This window comes from Aotus nancymaae, unplaced genomic scaffold, assembly GCF_030222135.1.
Source record: "Aotus nancymaae isolate 86718 unplaced genomic scaffold, 86718_ANA_hifiasm-v0.15.2.pri h1tg000036l, whole genome shotgun sequence".
NCBI classification, from domain to species: Eukaryota; Metazoa; Chordata; class Mammalia; order Primates; family Aotidae; genus Aotus; species Aotus nancymaae.
Window position 1 is genome coordinate 11,985,367 of NW_026988450.1, and position 16,547 is coordinate 12,001,913.

The window sequence follows — 16,547 nt, forward strand, 5'->3', positions numbered from 1 at the left end:
TATGACCATTCTGTTCATCATCATTGCAGTGTTGATCTTCCAAGTCTATCCGAAGAATAGGAGGCAGCACCCAGGCCAGGAGCTCTGCCCATAACCTGTCTTCCATGCACTCCATCTTCCATTCCTCATCCTGTATCAGCCCTTTATCCTCACACACTTTTCTGCAATGGCATTCAGTAAAGTACACGTGTCCCTGAAAAAAAAAAGAGCTCCCTAGCTAGCGTGTGGAGAGGGGACTAGGGAAGGAGTAGAAGCCAGGGCTTTCACTGTAAGGATTAAATGAGATAATGAATGTGTATCATTCGGTGTCATACCTGACCCATCATCATTTCCCAGTTCATGCTCATCATTTTTATTAATAATTATGACCTATATTAATAATAGTACTTCCTTGGTATCATAATCCGATGGTATAAACTCAACGTGTATACCAGAAATTAAATGTCCTCTCTGATTTCAGTCACTGCAATTTCAAAAAACAAAATTGTTAGAAAAATTTCCCAGTCTGTGGCCTGGGGGTTGGGAAGCCCCTGGTCTAGAGAAGACTCAGGCCTACCATGCCTGAGTCAGAAGATGGGAAGTGAGTTTATTGGCTTAGATGAAACTCAAGTTAATTTTGATTCCCAAGTTCTTCACCTTGTTATTGCCCACATAGTTAACCACATGTGCTAAGTGCAAACTTTTTGCTGAGCCAGTTTGTGAAACACTTTTCACTAATTAGATTAGTATACCAATCCATAAAAGAAGCCACTTCTTAAAAATACTGTTTTGTTTTGTTTTTTTTAGAAATCACAATACTTACTTTTGTGAGATTTACTTCATACCCAAACAAGGATGCACGCAGAGAGAATGTGTGTACATGTCAAGCTTTGGGAACGAGATTTACTGGCTATCCAAAACCAAAGGCATGTGCTTCTCAACCTCTAGGCAGTAGGGCAGGACTGTATTCCTGTCTGACCAATGGGAAATCGGAGGTATAGCAGGCCTGAGTCTTCTCTAGACTAGGGGTCCCCAATCCCTGGGCCATGAACCAGGATTGCCAATTAGCAGCCACTCCCCATCACTCCCATTACCACCTGAGCCCCACCTCCTGTCAGATCAGTGTTGGCACCAGATTCTCAGAGGAGTGCAAACCCTATTGTGAGCTGTACACGTGTGAGCTGTACACGTGAGGGATCTGGGTTGCATGCTTCTGATGAGAATCTAATGCCTGGCCAGGTGCAGTGGCTCATTCCTGTATTCCCAGCACTTTGGTAGGCCGAGGCAGGTGGATCACCTGAGGTGGGGAGTTCGAGATCAGACTGGCCAACATGGAGAAACCCCGTCTCTACTAAAAATACAAAATTAGCTGGGCGTGGTAGCATGCGCCTATAATCCCACCTATTCAGGAGGCTGAGGTGGGAGAATTACTTGAACCTGGGAGGTGGAGGTTGATGTGAGCCTAGGTTGCACCATTGCTTTCCAGTCTGGGCAACAAGAGTGAACTCCATCAAAAAAAAGGGGTGGGAGAGAGACAGAGAGAGAGAGAGAGAGAGAAAGAGAAGAAAAAGGAAGGAAGGAAAGAAGGGAAAGAATGAAAGAGAAAGAGAGAAAAAGGAAAAAAGAAAAAGAAAGAAATAATTGAATGCCCGAAGATCTGTCACTATCTCCCGTCACCCCCACATGAGACCATTTAGTTGCAGGAAAACAAACTTAGGGATCCTGCTGATTCTACATTACGAAGAGTTTTATAATCATTTCATTGTATATTACCATGTGATAATAACAGATACAAAGTGCACAACAAATGTAATGCGCTTGAATCATCCCAAAACCATCCCCCGACATCTGTGGAATATTTGTTTTCCACAAAATGGTCCTTGGTGCTGAAAAGGTTGGGGATCGCTGCTCTAGACCTACAGAGTAAATGTGGGAGCAAAATGCTGAAGAACTTTGCTGACTCTTCTCAAAGTCTCAGTTTTCTCATCTACCAAATGGCCGTAATAATCATGCCCTCATTTTAAGGTTGCTGTGAGGACTGAGGGAGAGAATTCACAAAAGTCTTTCCATTGGGTCTGACACAAAAAGAGCTGGACAGTTGTTAATTGTTGTGGCTATCAATGTTACTCAAAGACGAAAGTACCTGCTCTACTCCATTTGGCCTGTTTAATTCTAGATAAAAGAAGGATGGTTCTGATAGTCTAAGGAGAACTGCTTTGGAGATCAGAAAATGTTAGTGTGATGACCTTCGACACCCTGGCTATGACCCTCATTTGATCCTTGGGCCAGGATGAAACCTGGAATAGAGCCCTTGTGCCACTGGCTCCAGCTGTCGCGTCTTCCGAGTGTCCTCTTTAACGTGGCAGACTCACAGCTCTCTGAGAGGTGGCTTTCCCAAAGCTGCTTGAAATTACACTTGTAACCTGGGAGTTTGATAAGCCAAGGGGTCTGGGGTTTCAATTCCTTCTGTCCTCTGCTTTTCTAACTCGCAGTAATTATCTTTGTAATGCTCTAATGCTGAATAATGATGCTGCTAATGCAGGCTGCATTTCGTGCACAGGTGCCAGCTGTTACCTCGCCGGGCAGCTGACCGCGCGGTGCACACTTAGGCGCATTCACTTCGCCCAGCCCCAGCTCACACCAACTAAACAAAGAAACCCCGGCCTTCCTACTGATCCACCCCGCCCCTCTCCCTCGGCCTTAAGGAGGCCCTTCTCCCTCCCTTCCCGGCCCACGCTCTCCTCCTCCGCCCCTCCCTCACTGCTTCCCCCAGCAGCCCTCCCTCCCTTCGGTGGTTTCTTCCTGCAACAGAAATCCAGGAAACCGCCCCCCACATTTCCTTTACCCACGATTTTCTCCAGAGCCTGACTCACACACAATTCAGCTTGATTTGGAGTTCCCTTTTCTCTGCCCCATGAGAAACCCCAGTTCTCCCATTCGTTTCTGGGAGTACAGGCTTGCCAGATAAGGTTGCTTATTTTTGAGTCTGATAATTGACCTTTCATCATGGGGGTGGCGGGGTGGGGGGAGGCATACTGAAGACAAATTACCAAAGAACAAATGTGAGGCTGTTGGCTTTTCACACACACACACACAGGCACACGCACACACACACTAACACACAAAGACCCTTTACATATTTGTCCATAGAGCAGCCTTCAGCAGACATCTGCAGGATGAGTCGTTTTTCCGTAACTTTAATCTCGTAATTCATTGTTTCTCTGGTGCTGGTTACAGTCGCTAAGAGGGCAGAACGGCAGGCCAATTTGTCACACAAACAAATTTAAATGTGGACCGAGGGGTTTGCCCACCTTATGATGAGTGGTTGACTTGTGGCCAAAAACACAAAACAAAAACAAAACAAGAGGTGGGGTTGGGGTGGTCTGGGGGACAAGAGTTGCAGTTTCGGAACAGAGTGGAGGCTCCTTTAATCTTGACAGCCCGAATGGTGCAGGGGTCACAGCACATCTGCTCGGGAGGAAAGACAAAGGGCAAGGTGGGGCCACAGGAGCCTGCGCGGGGCTCTCGGAGGGCCGGGGGCAGCGTGCGCCGAGCTGGGCGCGGGCGGAGGGGCCGGCAGCTTTGTGCGCCCCCGCCAGTGCCCGCCCGCAGCCCCACCGCAGCGTTTAACCTTGACTTCTCCCTCCTCGCTTCTGGCACGGGAGGAAAGCCGGTCCAGATGGGCGTCCTGAGTGTGACGACGTCCCCTCCCGCCCCCGCGCTCTCGCGCAGATGTCGCACGCTGCCCGGGGTCCTGCCACGCCGCCCACCAAGGCAGCGGGGCCCTGCGCGCCCGGGGGTGGAGGGCACACCCCGCACCCTCTCCGCCCTCCCGCCCCGGCGCCCTTCGCATTCCCTTCTTCATCCCTGGCTCCTCGGACCGGAGGGCCCAGGCCAGCTCGGGGTGTTCCCACGGGGGTCTCCGGGAACAATGGTGAGCCTGTGCTCTGCCGGCTGAAGCGGGGGGGCGTCGTCCCCGCAGCTGGCGTGTCCCTACCGGCTGAGCGCCCAGCGGCCCCCGCCGCCCTAGTCTGGGCCACCTCGCCCGGCTCTGTGGCCAGGCCGGGCGGAGACATCTGAGGCCCCAGAGACCCGCGCTCATGGACAAGTGTCGCCCGCGCCGGGCAGGGCCGTGGAGACAGACCACGTAGTGACAGGCCGGAGGCGGCTCGAGGGATCCATAATTTATAATGTTGTTCTTACCAATCCGGTTTGGGATTTCACAAGCGTTGTCAGTTTCCTTCCCATTTGTTGCTTCCGTCTGTCCTTTTGGAGAAAACTTTTTCCCTCCCAGGATAGAAGAAGCAGTTGCCCTCCTGAATTAATGTGATAAGAAAAAAAAAAGTGGGATTGATGGTGAAGGAAATGAGGGGAACACAGGTAAGGGGGTGGGGCTGAAAGAAAGGTTGCTTAGTCCTTTGTGTACCTTCGACCAATTTTACCCAGACCATGAAGAAAAAAGTGGCCGTTCTCGGAGAGAAGGGGTGGAGGGTTTCTGCTGAGAGGTAGCAAGAGCAGATCTTCCTTGCCACTAACACCCATCCTCCTCCTCAATTGCAAGCAAATAAGGCCTTGGGCCCTAAGATTTTTCTTACAGCGCTGCAGGACCCACCAAAATGAACTTGGGTCTCCAGAAAGTAATCTGTTAATTGTTCCACCTTGCATTGCTTCCAATCTGGGCCATCTTTGGGAGGGACCCGCCTTGAGGCACTGTAGCCTTAGTGCTCCTAACTTAGGATACATTTGCGGACCCTGGGGCAAAGGATACTCCTGTCTTGAAAGTTCCTTAAGTTGCGTTAGTGACTGGGGAAAACTTCATGGATTTTATCAAGTTTTAGTGCAATGAATAAGTGTTAGGCATAGCAAAGAGCCCTAAACTAGCTGGGGGAAGTTTTTTCTCAGGCCACCTTTCCAGGTATGTTTTGTTTTTTTCTTGAAAAGAAACTTATTCTAGTCCCCCTCCTTTTCTCCTTTGGGTTTGGTGTTGCTAAATGGAACTCAGGCCGGAGAGCAGCTGTTGCCAATGCCTACTGCGGTTGTCTCTGCAACACAAGCCTGTAAAGACTTGAGTAAGAAGAGGTTTGAAGTGAGGCGCTCTTTCCCAGATGCCGCCAGTGCAGGGGCAAGGGGATGGTGGTCCCAGGCTGCTCCCATTGCTCCCACGGGTGAGGAGGGGACAGGCCTGGGAAGAACCGGGAGCTCCCGAGCCAGCAGCCCCTGCAGATGGCTGGGTCATTTTGTGGTTTACAAATGACCAAGTCAGGTTGAAGCCACAGTCGCTGTGGTTACAGGCACCCGTGATTAGTCACACAGTTAGTGACCCAGTTACGACACACCCTCTTTTAAAAAGGACATTACTCAACATCTTGCTAGCTTGATTTCAGAAACTGTCCCTGTATATAAGGAAAATGAAAACTGCCAGGGGCGGGGGATTGAAACCTAGGCTGTGTATTCAGGTCTGCCAGGAGTTTGGTTTGCTGAAAAGGAGCACAGGTGGGGTGTGACTTTTGTGGCAAGTAGAAGTCCACTGAACTTGGACTAGAGATTGCCTTCCAAATTCAGGTATGAGCCTTTCGGAAGAAAGTCAGAAAGGGGTCTGAGAGAGAAAGACAAGGGCCTCCTGAGCTTCGAGTTGGCTCAGCGTTTGTGGCCATCTGTGAAATGAAAGTGGGGAGTGAGGAAGGCAGGAAGGGGAAGAACCCTGAATATGGAGGCTTGTGTGGGTTTTTACTTTTTAAAAATAGCATTTCTTTTACCACAATGCTGCAGGAACTTGTAAACATGAATCTCCAGCAATAGTAAACAAATTAGTCTAAGAAGTTCTTTTATGTGCAAAGTAGAGCAAGTATCTCTATCTCTCTATCTCTTTCACTCTCTCATTTTTTTTTTCACGAAAAGGAAATGCAAAACAAAAATATTCCCTCCTCTTAAAAGCTTCTTTGCTGGTGTTTGTCCAGGAACAAATAGTCTTTTATTCGAATGGTGTCCAAAAGTTCATAAGCAAAAAAAGTGCCCAACGTCTGGTCACCCACAATACAGTCTCTGGCTACATAGTGGAGCTTTTCTGTCCTGAATTTGTGATCTGCTATCAGAGTCCTTTAATTTCTCTGAACAGAAGGCTCTTTGGAAGAAGAAAGGATGGGGGTGGGGAGCAACACTGGAATCGGTCTTTTTTTTTTTTTTTTTTTTCCTTTTTTGCTGTTTTCTTCCAGTCAGCAAGTAGTGCTTGGATTCTTCTGATCTTTCCCAGCATCTTCCTGAGGTGCGGGCCACAGAAGGGTTAAGGAGGCCGCGGGCAGGTTTCCCTGCAGGGGTGGGGCAGCTGGGCAGGCACCACCCACCCCCAAGGCCCTTTATCTCCTTTGGAGATTTTCCTTTTACAGTGTGTTTAATGCAATCTTCAGTGATGACCGTCTTTTAAAAGCCATAGGTTTCCTTTAAATGTCGGGAGTCTACAGATATTCTCGACATTCCAAATGTAAGATCTGGCCAGATGAAAGGAAAGAGGCAACCGATTAGGGAGAAGATGGACTATTGTTTTGAGAGATGGGTAAAAATAATGATTTGAAACTAAATTTTACTTGCCGATAAACAATCGTTTTACACATTTGGCTGCTTTTTGTGGGTTGAAGCTTCCATTTCAATGAATTCAATTTGATACACTTTTACATCGCAGCCTTGATAAAAGCTGGGTACTCTTCTATGTGCCCCGAGGCAGGCAAGAACAGGGTGCCTCAAGGCCATGCTCTCATGGAGCTTTTATGGGGTGGCAGTGGGGTCTAGGAATTAATTTTAAAAATAACTTTTGGGGGCCAGGCTTGGTGGCTCATGCCTATAATTCCAGCACTTTGGGAGGCCGAGGCAGGTGAATCACGAGGTCAAGAGACCGAGATCATCCTGGCCAACATGCTGAAACCCCATCTCTACTAAAAATACAAAAATTAGCTGGGCGTGGTGGTGCACACCTGTAATCGCAGTTACTCGGGAGGCTGAGGCAGGAGAATCACTTGAACCCGGGAGGTGGAGGTTGCAGTGAGCCGAGATCACGCCACTGCACTCCAGCCTGGCAACAGAGTGAGACTCTGTCTCAAAAAAACAAACAAACAAACAAACAACAACAACAACAACAACAAAAAATTGGATAGGGATAAGTGTCTTGAAGATAATAAAATATAATAGAGAGGTTTCTCTGAGGAGTTGATATTTGAGCCAGCCATGGTGCCCGTTGAAAGAAATGGTCCAGGTAGAGATAGCACAAAGACCTGAGGCCAAGATGAGCCACGTGGAGGCCCCTGTCACCGGGTTGGGGAGAAATAGAGTGGAGAAGGGGCTCAGGGTCCCTTCACCCACAGACTCCTCTGTGCTTACCAGAGTTGGTGATTTGCACACCCCCCAGGGGTGCTGTTATTACTGTGGCCTGCCTGTATTCAGCATCTACTTGATTCAGGTCCACTTGCAAGCCAGTAACACAACTGAGAGTTCAGATCCCTTCTCTTTTATCTGCAAATCTCCTTTGCCTTGACTTTAAAGCCAGCCATATTTACTGAAAGCAGCAGAAGCAACAGAGCAAAGGAAAATAAATGGGGTCTGATGTGCTCGAGGGAGGTGGAAAGGCCTGTGTCTAAATGGGGTCTGATGTGCGGGAGGGAGCTGGCAGACTGGTGGGAGGGGCTGGGGTTGCAAAGGTTTGAGGTGAGAGATCCATGACCCATCCAATGCAGGACCAAAATTCCTCTCAGGTGAGTTTTGTGCCCACCGGAAGCAGTCCACTCTGATGTGGGCATGGCTTCCTTTCTTTTCTTCCTTTGATTCTCCTTGTGCGTATGTGCCCCAAGGGGCCCGACGTTCAGTCCCCAGATTTGCCCCAAATATCTACCTGGAGGCCTGCAACTCTTCAATCACACTCCCTGGCCTGGGGAGTGAGTCCATAGATTTGATTCTTCTCTCCGTGGAGTTCCTGGGAAAAGAGGTTCTGTCTCCTCCCTTTATGCTTTTTTTTTTTTTTTTAGATGGAGTCTCGCTCTGTCGCCCAGGCTGAAGGGCAGTGGCGCAATCTTGGCTTAATGCAACCCCCGCCTCCTGGGTTGAAGCGATTCTCCTACCTCAGCCTCCCAAGTAGATGGGATTACAGGCACGCCCCACCACACCTGGCTAATTTTTTTGCATTTTTAGTAGAGACGGTGTTTCACCATGTTGGCCACACTGGTCTGGAACTCCTGACTTTAAATGATCTGCCTGCCTCAGCCTCCCAAAGTGCTCGGATTACAGGCGTAAGCCAACGTGCCTGGTCCCTGCTTCTCTTTTTCTTAAACTTAGGTTCTTGACGGAAGGTTTTCCAGTCCTTGGGAAGAAAAGGGAGGGAGAGGAAGAAATAAAGGAAGAGTATATGAGGCAGCAGGAAGAAGAGGAACTGGGGGCTGAGGCGGGGGTGGGAGGACTCTTCTGCCTTCATCCCCAGCCCTCCATATTGGGGAAAGAATTGTCAGTTGTAAGTAAACTCACGAACCAAGATTGACTCTTTCTGGCCTCTTTTAAAATGGGGTGCTGTGGACACCCCAGCTGTTTGCCTCAGGCGGGTCCCCTGGTGGGGTCTCTAAATGGGTTGGTCTGCCCACCTCCTGTTCCTCTCAGGGCCTCTGCCTCCTGGCAGGGCTGCAGGGAGCTTTACACAGGGGCCCTGGGAAGTTGATTGGGAGCTAGCTGTTCTCCATCTCTGCACTGCCAGCTCTCAAAGGCGCCTTGGCATGTTGAAAAGGGCCCAGAATAGCAACCCTGGGGCTGTTTACAGTCAGGAAGTGGAGGAGGCTCTGGAGAAGACACCTCTTTTGGGCAGAGGCAGCTGCCGGGCAGAGGCAGGGACATGGGTCTAGAGGCCTGGGCCTCCTTTTCTCCTGCCCTCTGACTGTCACCCTCTCCTGGCCCCACTCATCAGAAGAGAAGCTAGGCTTCCTATCTTTTTCACTTTCAATTTTCTTCCACAATACAGACTTCTGCTTTGTTTCGTCAAGCTGTCTAGAGTCACAGAAAACTGATATTCTCCTTTCCCCTACCCCCTCAATTCCAGCTTTTCCTTGATCTCCCAAGTTCCAGCTCTAAGTTCCAAGACAGTGGGTCTGAGTCCTAGCTCTGCTGCTTACTGGGCATATGACCTTCATAAGCTATAGGCTTTCTTGGAGCCTCAGTTAACTCATTTGTAAAGTGAGAATAATAGTGCCACCCATCTCATAGACTTGCTGTGAGAATTAAACAAGGTCATTGATGAAGAGTTCCTCAAAACACCTCGCTCATGCAAAGGGCTCAAATACATGCTTGCCATTACAACAATCAGCACTGAATCTTGCAAGCTAGCTCCTCCTTAATCGCTCTCCTCTCTTGACCTTCGTAACTTATTATTATGCTCTTGGGATGGACTCTGATCTCTGCTTTCTCACTTATTCCTTGAAGGTCTCCTTCCATCTTCCTCTCTGCTCTTCTTGACTTAACTGGAAGGTTCCTGTTGGCCCTATATTTGGCTCACACTGTAGAAGCTCCTTCATTCATTCTACCATCACCTCTAGACAAGTCATCTCTGGCCTTTGCCTCTCTGCAGCTGGTGTCCTGCAACTTTAAGTTTCACTTGGACTTCTTGTGCCATCACCAAACCCAATCCTACTCTCTTAAAAGCAAATCATCATCTTCCTGCTAAACCACAAATACTCTCTCAACTTCCAAATGTCTTGGAGCCATACTTGTTCCATCTTCTTTTGAATACTCTTCTTCTCTACCACTGTCCTCATCTACTGAGACTCTGGTCCAAAGTTTCTTTTCTCATGCTGTCTCCTTCTTACAGCTGTTTCTTTTCCAAGACTTTCAAACATGCCTAGATCCTGAACACCTCATGGCTATGATGCTCTAGTTGCTATGTAGCCAGGCCCCCAGGATCTGTGCTCCTCTCTGATCACAGGATGGGCTCAGCATTGGAGATATAACAGAGCAATGCCCTGCCTGCAGGGAGTTTACAGTCAAACCAGGAAGACAATACAAACAAGCAGTGACAATGAAGATCGACAAGTGCTCTGGGTGGTCAAGCACAGAAGGTCACAGGGCCACATACTAGGGATACTTAACCTTAAGTTCAGAAGATTAGAGAAGACTTTGTGGAGGACATGAAATGTAAGCTGAGGCACGGGAGAAGAGTAAGAGCAGCTAGGTAGGGGAGGAATTCCACACTGAGAGGCACAGGGTACACAAAAGTCCTTCAGGCAGAGAAGCATGACATGTTTGAGGAACTGAAAGCAGTTCAGCCTGGGCAGAGTGTGGGCAGGATGCTGAGACACAGGACTGGAGAGGTTACAATGAACAGGGCCCTGGAGACCATGCACATGAGGTTTGATTTTACCCTAAAAGGAAAGCCATGGGAGGGTTTTAAATGCTGCTGCTGCTGTTGCTCTGTGTGTGTGTGTGTGTGTGTGTGTGTGTGTGTGTGTACACTGACCAGACTTGAGTATTGGCTATTGGAAAGGAGCAAGACCAAGGCAAGGTTGTTGCCCACAGTATGGGAGGTGGTGAAACCTGCACTAGGGTGGGGCAGAGAAGCAGAAGGATGGGGACAGTATTTGAGAGGATTTGAGATAGGTTGTATCTGGAAAGCTAAGAATGGAGGGTTGAGGGGAACTCACAGGTCAGAAACCTTAGAGGATATTAGTGACATTCATTGAGTTTGGAAACACTGGGAGCATGTGGAGGGAAATGGATTCACTTAGTGAATATTGAGTCTCAAGCTCCTGAGAAACATCCACATGGATATATATTTGGGAGCACTGGTCATCATTGGCAAAGCCAGGCAGAGACTTGCTTAAGACTTGAGATTCTGAGAAAGCGGGTGTTTATTGCTTCTACAGTTTGAGATCGTTCTTTCTTTCTTTTTCTTTCTTTCTTTCTTCTTTCTTTCCCTCCTTCCTTCCTTTCTTCCTTCTTTCTTTCTTCTTTCTTTTCTTTCTTTCTTCTTTCTTTCTTTCCTTCTTTCTCTTTCTTTCTTTCTCTTTGTTTATTTCTTTGGTCTCACTCTGTCGTTCAGGCTGGAGTGCAGTGGCACAATCACAGCTCACTGCAGACTTGACTTCCCAGGCTCAAACTGTCTTCCCACTTCAAGTCTCCCAAGTAGCTGGGACTACAGGCACACACCACCACATTCAGCTAATGTTTTTTAAAAAATTTTGTAGACACAGGATTCCCACTATGTTACCCAGGCTGGTCTCAAACTTCCGGGCTCAAGCCATCCTCCCAGCTTGACCTCCCAAAGTGCTGGGATTACAGGCATGTAGTTTGAGATATTTTGATTGCAAGAAAAGAAATTCACTCAAGCTGGTTCAAATAAAATGTGATATTGTTCAACTACACAGGCTCCATGGGAAACATTGCTCACAGGGGAGCTGTAAGAATGGGAACAGCTCTTCTGAACTACACAGGAGGACCAGGTGGCCTCTTGTTTCTCCATTTCTGCTTCCCTCCCTGCTGTGTAGGCCTGTCTTCTCTGCTTATCCATGCGGCCTCCATCCACTGTTATCTTTGCTCTCTACAGAACCGACTCCTTTCTAGTCTCCCAACTGACCTAAGATCTGAATTGAAAAGCTTACTGTAGACTTTACCACAATTTATACATCTCTTTATGCAAATTCTTGAGAAGAGAGGATCTGATTGGTCACTTAGAATTCCATAGCTCAGCAGCTTTGGGTCAGGTGACCATTCTGATCCAATCAGTGACAGTAGTGTGTGTGTTTATTGGGGAGGGGAATTCTGTGAAAGGGGTGCAATCAGACCAGTTGTTCTATAGAGTAATTTTTGGTAGGACAGGATGTTACACTTATTTATTTGTCTAACTTATTAAATGTTGATTCTGCTGCTACTACATCTTTCACCTAGCAAGAGGAAAGCATAAAACACTGAGTGTGAATGACCCCTTTACCAGTGAGATCTTGGGCAATTTACACGTATTCTTAGAGCTTCAATTCCCTACTCTGTAAAATCAGTGTCTCCTTTACCAGCAGAGGGAATTAAATGAGATAACGCTGTGACATGCCCGACAGATGGTAGGAAGCACTCATGACTGCTCCTTTCCTCCTGTTACTTCTTCTTATGCTTGTTCAAGTCACTGTTTTTTCAGAAAACAGAAATTGTACTTGTCAAGTCACATTTTTAGAGTGATTCCTATGCATGAGCATTAACAAATATTTATGGAACAATCATATATTTTATTCCATTAGCAAGCAAGTAATTGTAACCACTCAATAGCATCTTGGAAAATTGAGATGAGAAAAAAATCATTTACTCATAATGCTGCCATCTAAATGAAAACATAAATGATTTTATTTATTTCTTTTTAGCTTTTCTTCTAGGCATTTTTTTATTTTTACATAATAGAATCATAATTTACACATAATAAAAATGTGTTTTAAGACTTTTTTTTTTTTTTTTTGGAGATGGAGTCTTGCCCTGTTGCCCAGCCTGGAGTGCAATGGTGGGATCTTGGCTCACTGCAACCTCTGCTGCCTGAGTTCAAGTGATTCTCCTGCCTCAGCCTCCCAAGTAGCTAGGATTACAGGAGCTGGGTAATTATCCACTACATCCGGGTAACTTTTTGTATCTTTAGTAGAGTTGAGGTTTCAACATGTTGGCCAGGCTGGTCTTGAATTCCTGATTTTGTGATTTGCCCACCTCGGCTTCCCAAAGTGCTGGGATTACAGGCGTGAGCCACCGTGCCCAGCCTAAGATGTTTAAACCTAAATTATTTGCAGAATGAAAGCCATATACTTCGAACACATTTGATGTTCATAAATCTAGAATACTGATTGACATCTTATTTTAATTTCCCCTGTTTCACCCAGAACATCTCAGGATGGGGCAATATTTGGTGAGCACCATGTTGGATTCTACCAAATTACAAATATGTTCCAGGTAAGAGCTATGTCCATTCAACTGCACTTCGAGATGTTAGATTTAATGCGAGGCTAATGAGGCCAAGCCATAGGTTTCATTTTCACAGGAACCAATTAGCCTTACTAACTACTATATCCACAGATTTTACCCCAATCCTGCTTTCCCACCTTGCAAATGAGTGCCAGGGGTCATAAAGAAGACAGAAAGGGAACACAGAGAGTGCAATGCAAATTCATACCATTACTAGACACTCAACAGCCTCATCTTCGAACCATTAGATGAACTTCTATTAGGTGAAGTTCCATTAGGTGAACCATTAGGTGAAGTTCTAGATACAGCTAGTCCAGAACCAGCTCTTTTCAAGGAAGTTAGATGTAAAAATCTCTCTAGCGTCAAATGAAACAGGGTTAAGCAGCTCTAAACAGTGAACACTAGAGACTTCCTTAAGCAGTAATGTCTTTCCTTAAATAAATACCACTCAACTGGTTGGAGTTAGTAATTTTGAGAGAAGTAAATTATAGCTGCTGATTGTTCTATGTCATTAATAAGCCTTGGAGAAGATCTGGAAAGCACCTGTGAGAGGTTGGAGAAATTTGGAAATATGCTGACCATCTCAGTCCAGTCAGCCTGCTATAACCCAATCCCATAGACGGAGGGGCTTATCAACAACATACATTTATTGCTTACAGTCCTGGAGGCTGGGAACTCCAAGATCAAGGTGCAGGCAGTTCAACGTCTGGTGAGGCCCTGCTTCCTGCTTCATAGATGGTGTCTTCTAGCTGCATCACCGCATGGAAGGGGTGAGGAGTCTCTTTCAGGCTGCTTTTAGAAAGGGCCCTAATCTCATGACCTAACTGCCTCTCAAAGGTCCCACCTGCTACTACAATGGCTTTGGAGTATAAGATTTTCACAGAAGAATTTGGGGAGGACACAAACATTCCAACCATAGAACCCATTATGGTGTTTACTGGGGACATCTTAGAGCAGACACAAATTTTAAAAATTTCATTGGAGAAAAATGCATCAGCCTCTTGGGGAAATTTCTGCAATTATACCAAATATTTGTCACTGAGCAACTGCACTGATAGCATTTACTTTCTGTGCACTGATGTGCTTGCTTTTAAGCATGGCCTGACCACTCAGTCCCCACTCCCTGCAACTCCACAGAGGCGATATAAGCTGTCAGAAATATATTTGTCAGTCTGATGAGCTCCTTTACCCAGGTGACAGGGGTTTGTGCTATATTAATATTACTCTTCTTCACCTTTTGTGTTTCAGTGCTGGGCCTGGGGAAGGCAGGGATCTTGGCTCTTCACGGCGGCTGTTCCTCAGCACTCACACATTCACGACACTGGTTTAGTTGCACACTAGAAGGTCCATGTGTACCACGGAAGCTTTCGGGCTGTTTTTGTAGTATCTGGATTCCCACTCCCCCCACCCCCCCATTACCCCAAGTCCTCTTTTCTCCTCTTTGGAGAGGACACCGTTCAGGCTAAGAGCTCGTGTTTGAGGCCTTGCTGAGTTGCTGTTTGATATTGTTCTTGCTTGTTACCGCATTGGTGGCATCGAATGTCCTTATTGATTTTCGCCTGATTGGTCCAACCTGGAACAGGATCAGCTTCATAAATGGGACATCTTGTGGGCTGAAACATGAGATTTGTTTTAACAAACCGCTCCTGACCATCTTCTCTTTAAGGGAAGCAAGGAAAGCCAATTGCTGAATTTCTTCTTGGCTCTCTCTGGTGATCCCTCTCACTCCTAGTTTTCCTGTTCTCTTTCAGGCTGCTTTCATCTGCTGCTTACAAAACCAACAAGTAAAACAAACCAACAAAAACCCAAAACTAAACAAAAAGCAACAAATGCCAAAGAATACTCACAGAACTACCAAATGATTCCCTGGGCCCCTGAATCAGAGGGAGCTGAATCATTCTGGCTGCTAACTGAGTGCAGGGTGTTGGGAAAAAGTGCCATTGTGTAAGTTAAGGAAAGGGTCAGAAAATCAAAAAGACAGCAGATGTGTTAAAGAGCTTCTGTGCTGGGATTCTCCTTTTAAGCTACCCGAAGGCACAAATCAAGAACTGCAACCTTGGAGATGTGACAAAAGAACCCAATTCTGGTGTTGTGTTTTATTTTAAAGTGAAATTCCACTGTTTCCCAAGAATTTGCACATGAAGCTTTACGTATTTTTCACATCAGCCCCCTTCCTTGCCATCTTTGTTTTCCAGCCTGCCTCCCCCATAACAGCTGGACACATCACCGTTCCATTTTTCTTATTGGTTGTGACTGAAGTAGCTTGAGGTCAATTATTTCCCCAGCAATTGACAAAGAATCTTGATGAAGAGGAAAGTGACATTGTCCCTTGAACAACACTGCTCCCTCCTCCCCCTGCCCTCCTGGCTGAGAGGAGAGAGCAGGGCGGACTTTCATTTTGCAAGGAGCCCAGCAGGGCGGTGGCGGTGGGGTCTGTGGAAGTGCGTGGGTAACATATGGTAAGTGGAGAAAATATTTATATTCATGGTGAAAGAGCAGGAGAAGATCCAAAGAAGGTCATTCCACAGAGATTTCAAGAGACACTGACTTGATATTGTGTCTTTGACCTGGATACAACAGAGAATTTAAAGAAAGAGTTTTCTTTTGTTGCTTTCCTGCCACCGTCACTCCCAACAATCTGAATTATTGGCAATTAAAAAAAGAAAATATTCCTCCCCCTAAACTTGATGAAAGTGTCACACACTGGCCTTTCCCGGGGCCCGGGCCAGGCTGCCACGCCTTCTCCCCTCCCTCTGCGCCTGGCCCCCAAAACCAGACTGCGGAGCCGCAGTCCCTGAGCCCGTCCTGCCGGCGGTGTTTGTTGTCGTGACTGGGCGTCTAGGTGGGTTGGATCGGGCACTTCGGGCGACTGGTTCTTGGGGGAAGATATAATGACTCGGTGTTAGATTACTTTCTGATGAGACACATGAAACCTCCAGTGCTTTAGTGCTTTCAGCAGGCATTTTACATCACAGCTTCCTACGAAAGGTAAAAGGCCCTCTTTCGGTGCCCCAGTGACCAAATTCGCAGCTGTGGCTCAGTACCACCATCAAATGCGCGCGGGGCTCCGGGACAGAGGCGTCCTCAGGTACCCTCGAACCGCCCACACGCGGACGGACTGACACGTGCGCGTCTGGTCGCCCGGACTAGCAGCTGCTGGTGTCCCCTCTCCCGCGCCCGGTGGCGGCCCCGCACGGAGACCCGCAGAGGAAACGCCCCATCTTGCCGTCGAAAATTTATCCCTTTTCCCGGGTGTGCGGGAACAGATGGCGCGAGGGCAGGAAGGTGTGAAACTGGGTTTTGCCAGAGACCCACCGTGGCTCTTCATTCACTCTCGTTTGGGAACTGCTGGCTTTCCATTCCCCGCCCGACTCCAGTTCCCGAGGGGGAGGGAGTGAGATGGGATACAGGTGTGTCTGGGTCTCCGCTTGGGAGGGGCTCTCCCACTTCGGGAACCCTCGCGGAGCAGCCCCTAACCTAGCGGCCTGCTGCACAGAGGCCACGCTTAATGGATTCTTGCAGATAAAAGGGCCTGGCTACCTTTCTTTCCTATAATGGCCCCTGAGGCTAATGTCTTAAAGAGGAAACAAAGAGATTGTTTTACAGCACACAAGGAGGGTGGG

At 47.4% G+C, this 16,547-nt stretch overlaps 2 long non-coding RNA genes across 3 annotated transcripts; one reads left to right on the plus strand and one right to left on the minus strand.

Moving 5' to 3' along the window:
- Window positions 1-3,149: 3,149 nt before the first annotated feature.
- On the minus strand, window positions 3,150-4,488 carry LOC135277954 (uncharacterized). Of its 2 annotated transcripts, none has more exons than XR_010345488.1 (3): window positions 4,406-4,488; window positions 4,183-4,292; window positions 3,150-3,447 (listed from the first exon to the last, which is right to left on the minus strand). It is a non-coding gene; the product is annotated as an uncharacterized LOC135277954 (long non-coding RNA). The 2 variants fall into 2 exon arrangements; XR_010345487.1 differs by having other exon boundaries at window positions 4,183-4,295.
- Window positions 4,489-5,417: 929 nt separating this feature from the next.
- On the plus strand, window positions 5,418-15,598 carry LOC105724811 (uncharacterized). Its single transcript, XR_001109112.3, has 4 exons — window positions 5,418-5,541; window positions 12,843-12,912; window positions 13,584-13,694; window positions 14,676-15,598. It is a non-coding gene; the product is annotated as an uncharacterized LOC105724811 (long non-coding RNA).
- The last annotated feature ends 949 nt before the right edge of the window (window positions 15,599-16,547 follow it).